A 5936-nucleotide genomic window follows, 5' to 3' on the forward strand; every position below is an offset into this window, starting at 1 on the left:
GGAAGCTACCTCAGACTGTGACAGCCAAGAGAAGGCTCGATGGCCAGCAGTTAGGGGCTTTCCTCCCCAGAAAGAAAGGGTCCCAGCATCTCTTCTCCAACTCTTCCTACCTGTTGCTAAAGCTAGGCTGGGGATGAGAATGGCTACGTGTGTGTGTGTGTGTGTGTGTGTGTGTGTGTGTGTGTGTGTCCTTCTTCTAGATATCATTAGAGGATAAAGGCATCAATTGAACATGGCATGCTAGAAACACCAGGTCCCAACCACTCCAAATTGCCAATCTGTGTAAAGCTGTTTTGAAGTATTTCCTAGAAACTGAGAGTATGAATAACTGTAATTAGTTGGTAGCAAGTTGTTTTTGTAGTCAAGTGATTTAATTTTATTTTATTGCATGAGGAAGTAGGATTTATTGCATAAAACGTACATAGGCAATGTGGATATGATGTCATAAAGTGATTTAGAGAGCATCATCGGGAAGCAGGTCAAAGAACTAAGGCAGACTGCTGTTGTAAAATCCAGTCTGAGTCACTCAAATAAAATAAATAGGAGCGTGTCCTAGTTGCTATGAGAAAAATACTTCCACAAAAAGCAGCTCAGGGGGAAAAAGAGGTTTAATTCCACTCACTGTTCCAAGTTACAGCCCATTGTTCTGAGGAAGTCAAGCAGGAACTTCAAACAGGAATATCACACCTACAGTCAAGACCCAAGGGAGACACATGCCTTACCTGGCTGCTTGCTCGTGTCCAGTGCAGTTTCTGCAGTCTTTCAAGACTCCCTGCCTTGGAAACTGCGCTGCCCCCAGTGGGCTGCGTCACCCCACATTAGTCAACTTAAAACACCCCACAGTACACCAACAACCTAACACAGGCCGTGCCCCACTGCCAGTCAACCCAGTGTCAAGAGAGTGAAGGTTTTATAATCAGTACTCAATTTTTCATACTGTGTTTATTGTATCTCATTATTACAAGTATTCAAGACCACTGAGTGCTTGTCTGCACTAATCTAACTAGGGGTAGACTTGCTGGGATGGTTTTGGTTACATCACATCCCAAGCAGTAATGCAGGGGGCTGTAAAACCCTCTTGCCAAAACCATTACTGCTTATGTTTTGATGACAGCCATTCTAATGAGACAGAAAGTCACACTTCACTCTGTTTTGAGTTATCCTGAGACTCACCTTTTGATGTGCGTTCTAGTAGTCTGTACATCTTGTCTGAAGAAATATCCACTCAAACGCTTTATTCGCTTTTAATTGCTACATTTATAAGTTATTGAGGTGTGTTCATTATGTATTATAGATGCAAAGAAGAAATAACGACCTCTTCTTTTACTTCTGAGCCATCTCTCCAGCACCAGTCTGGGCCCTCCCACCTCCCGGTGTCACAGATTTAACACTTTGGATGACAGGTCAAGGTCCCAGGTTCTAGCCAACCTTTGTATACCAGATCCTCAGTGCCCGACCCAGGGCGCCCCCTGGCGGCCAGAGGCCGTCAACGCTATGTCTCTGCTGGTCCCCTCCGCGGCCCCTGGGCGGCGGGTGCGGAGTGCGCAGGCGCGGTCCGACGTGGCCTGGGCCTGGCTAGGGCCGGAGGGTGTCACCGGCCTGCACCCGCGCGCTCTCCGTGGGCTCTCGGGCTCCGAGCCGACCGCCAGCCTCCCGCGTGCCTTTGGAAGGTCAGAGTGGGCCGAAGCTCGTCTCGGCGCGGGTGTCGTGGCTCGTGGGCGGGGCCGGACACCGAGGGCGTCACGCGGGGCTTTGTGAGCCGAGCCCTCCCCGGGACGCGCCGCGGGCGGTGGGGGCTGCGGCCCGGACCGCGGCGGCATTTTGCAGGGAGCCCTTCTGCCCGAGAGGTTTCCAGAAGCCCCGCAGAGGGGAGTCCAGCTAGTGCTGAAGCAGCCTTCGCCGCTTCTTCACCTCCTTCAGCGCTCGCCCGGACAGTGGCGCACAGGTCCTAGATCCTCCCGCCCCGGGAACCCGCGCATCCCTGCTGCAGATCCCCATCCCTGGTCCCCACTGCTCTTCCCCTGGTGCTGGCCCTTCAGTCTATAGAGCCCGCGCATCCTTGGTGTTGGTGTACCATTCCTGACCCGCGCTTGTCCCCGGTTGAATTCTCCTATTCCTGGTCCCCAAGAATCCCTGGTTCGAATCCTGCCGTCTCCGATCCCTGGTTATCCCTAGTGTGCGTCTTCTGAGGTTCCCTCTCCAAACCCCACTGGCTTTCTCGCTCCTCTGCGGCTTGCCCAAAGTTACGCAGCTGGAAGCGCCAGGAGCCACAGCACTGGAAATGAAGGGCGCATTTGCTAATTGGAATACGCTGGTTACTGGCATCCCCGCATCTCAGAGCATCCTGAGGCCTAGCTCCACGTCTGGAGCAAGTTTTCCCTGGGAACGCGCGCGTGGTTTTGTGAAGCGGCATTACTTAGTTAGCGTACGGGTGGCTGCGTTACTCCCGTTGGTTGTATTTCTTAAGGATCCTCGAGGTCTGCCTTCTAATTTTTATTAGATAATTTTTATCTCGGTAAAATGGCCCTCGGGTAGCTAAGAATTTAGCAACTACCTTAAGGCTTGCAGAAGCAGTTAAGTGAATAATGCGGCAGTCGAAGACGCTCCTAGTTCCCAGGGAGCTGCTCTTGATTCTTGCTCTTTCCTGATGGTCCTAAGTGATTGTTGTGGAGGATGGTTTTTGAAACAAGAAACCTCTATTATACGGAGTGTGGTTTACTTCCCACGCGCGCTGCTATCTGAAACACACAGTTCCCCTAGCAAGGCAGAATTGGTGGGATGGTACTGGTGTTGAATAGAGACCCGAAAACCCTCCCTGGTGATCAGTCCCCCGTGTTCCCTACCAGGACAGGAGGAGTACTGATGGAGTTTTTGGCTCTTAGTAGTCTACTGAATATAGCTAATCATGGACTGTTGTGCGCGTCAGCGAGAGATAAGGCTCAACTGCTTTCAGTTTTTAAAAAATACCATATATCTGGGATGATGAGTCCGTTAATTAGCCTTATTTTATCATTTCATATTTCATAAAAAAAAAAAAAAGTCAGAGTAATGGGGCCGGAAGGATGGCTCCGCAGTTAACAGGTGCTGCTCTTGCAGAGGACCCAGGTCAGTTCCCGGTGCGCCTATCTGTGCCATAACTGCCTCTAATACCAGCTGCGGAGGACCCGGTGCCTCTGATACCCACACTCATGCGGCACCATATCCACCCCGCCCCCAACATGTGCATAATTAAAGATAATAAAAACAAACCTTAAAAAATCAGAATAGTTCAAAATTCAGACTTCGCTATCACTTAGTACCCTATAAATGTCTACAGTTGTAACTTGTCAGTATATAATTTAAATAGCAAACCCTTCCCATTCCCCTGTTTTGTAACAGACCAGGCATGCTGGCATTAGAACTTCTGTAGCTGGCTGTTTCCTTTAAGTATCTCTGTTGTGGAAGAGAACTGAGTTTCCAAGTATTTTGAATCAGAATTTTACTTCTGCTTACACAAACAAAACCACGTACATGTATATAGGTATGTTTGAAGTAGGTGCTTCTTAAATCTTTTATTGGAATCTTTAAACAGGGATGGGGGATGGTAAAACACTAAGCCTGAGGACCTGAGTTCAAATCCCCCCAAACCTGTGTAAAGCTGTAATCTCAGCCCCAAAACAACAACAAAACAGCAAAAGAAGCCCCACATGGTGGCAGAGGCAGGCAGATCTCTGTGAGTTCCAAGCCAGCCTGGTCTACAAAGCGAGTCTAGGCTACACAGAGAAACCTGTCTTGAAAACAAAAAAAAAAAAAAAAAAAAAAACTAAAACAAAAAACCAGCAAAGACCCTCAGACAAAGTGAAAGACCAGAACATTTACCCAAAGTTGTCCTCTGACCTCCCCAGACCGCAGAGCATGTGTCTGCTAACATGTCACATAGAGATTTGTGTACACGAAGATAAGAAAAAAAAAAGAGAGAGAGGGAATGTTTAAAAGTTAAAAACTCCACCATTGTTATCTAGAGCCAGTGTTGGTTCATGATTTGATGATTTGACTATTAAGCTAATTAAAACAGTTTATTTAGTACTTCACATTGGCATTCCAAAGACTTCTCATTTCCAGCTTTGAGAATTAGATCATATGAAATCGTTAGCAGCTTTTCAATCTTTTCAAGACAAATAGTAAACAGTTGTCCTTAAGGATATGCCTGGGCATCGCTTGGTTCACTGTTCTGGTCCAGCCTGCTAGAAACTGCATGTAGCTCAGCAGAGCTTCGAGTGCAGTCCAGTGTGGATGACATTGTCACAAAGTTGGACACTCCCGAGCTCATGTCTCCTCGTGAGTGACAAGTATGGAATATTTGTCCTGTGGCTTCTGGGGGAGGGGGGAGAAAGGAGTTGGGAATCTGTGGAAGCCTGAGACATTATGACACAGCAGGCTAGAATTCCACGGAAACTGCAAGATTAATTTCACTAGTGACCTCAGGGTAGGGCAAATGTGAGTTTTTAAATATTGACCCTTGAATATGATATTTCCTGAGTTGGGGCTGAATGTGTTCTGTCCACTATTGTGAAACTGTTGTGTGATAGAGCCATCTGTTGGCCTGATTTTCAGTTCTAGAAAGTCTGACTAAAGTCCATGGTGCCATCATTGTGTAGACAGCTATGGAGACACTCTTCTGTCCCTTGATTTTTTTCCCCCTGCCCTGAGAAGCTGTAAGGAGTCCACAGTGCCCAGCAGGGGCACATGTGGCAATTGAGTGTTTGCTATGGGATATGTTCAACTTGACGTACGCTTATAAGTACACTGTAGGCTGTCTTTGTATGACGTAACACAAAGAAAGGTAAAATCCCACGAATCATTTTTATGCTGGTTTTAAGTCAGAATACTTTGGATGCATTACATAAGTAAAAGCTATCATTGAAATTTCACCTGTTTTTTTGTTTGTTTATTTTGTTTTGCTTTTCTTACTTTGTTAGTGGTTCCTGGAAAATAAAAATTTTGTGGCTCGAAGTATAATCCTTCTGGACAAGGCTGCTGTAAAGCTTGTATTTATTTTGTAAAGTAAGTAATTCAACTTTTGCCATGTCATAAAGAATTAAATATCTTTGTAAGCTGACCTGTCTCCTTCTTTCCAAAGGCAGCTTGGATCAATTTTCTGACCCAATTCGTGGTGTTTTGGTGTCTCCCAGCAGTACAGTAACATTGCCACTATTTGCTTTTCAGTCTCGGGCAGTGCAGTTAACTAGTAATGGTGAGGGTTTAGCTCCTTCATCCTCACACACAAACTTCCCACCCATCTTCCTCTTCTCTCATGGTTTAGTACATCCTTTCCCTAAGGCAGGATCCACTAGTTTCAATAGTATGACACTAAGAAAAGAAGCAGGCTATTCCCCGATTACTTTCTTGTTTTTGTTCGGCAGCTGTTTTCCCTGAAGTTATAATTGTCTTGATTTCTATCTCTGTAATTTTTCATTTCTGCTAATTAAACCCTGAATTCTTCCAGGGCTGTATAGCTCTTTCTTAAAACTTAGAAGCACGCTAGACATTATCAGTTTTTATTTCCTAATGCTTTCTGAAGTGTCTTCCAGTCTGGATACGTCATTGTGTAACTATCCTCGAAATTCCGTCTACAGCCCTGGGATTCCACTCACCAAGTGGGAAACTGGGAAGCAGTGCAGTGTGTGGGCAATTGTCCTGAAGTCCGCCTGGCACACCGAACCTGCTTTCCAACCTCTGTCAGATCTGTTTAAACCTGGGAGTTTGTGCTTCCAATTCTGGATTTACCTGCTTTCTGTTTTACCCTTCCATCTACCATTTTCTCCATTGTACGTTTCAGAGCATTTTATCATTAACATGTTGGGCCTTCAAGAAAAAAATCCTAATTATATTCTTATTTCCTGTTGTTCATCTTTTTTTTTTTTTTTTTTTTTTTTTTTTTTTTTTTTTTTTTTTTT

At 45.7% G+C, this 5936-nt stretch overlaps 1 protein-coding gene across 5 annotated transcripts in view; it reads left to right on the forward strand.

Annotated features, from left to right (window-relative positions):
- The first annotated feature begins 1559 nt into the window (after positions 1–1559).
- Positions 1560–5936, forward strand: part of Spart (spartin) — a 22721-nt gene continuing 18344 nt past the window's right edge. For 2 of the 5 annotated variants that reach the window (XM_055596795.1, XM_055596798.1), the window contains exons 1-2: positions 1560–1670; positions 4959–5043. The gene's annotated coding sequence lies outside the window, so the exon portion shown is untranslated. The other 3 variants (XM_055596796.1, XM_055596797.1, XM_055596799.1) reach the window with 3 other exon arrangements.

This window comes from Psammomys obesus, unplaced genomic scaffold, assembly GCF_907164565.1.
Source record: "Psammomys obesus unplaced genomic scaffold, mPsaObe1.curated_primary_1811, whole genome shotgun sequence".
NCBI classification, from domain to species: Eukaryota; Metazoa; Chordata; class Mammalia; order Rodentia; family Muridae; genus Psammomys; species Psammomys obesus.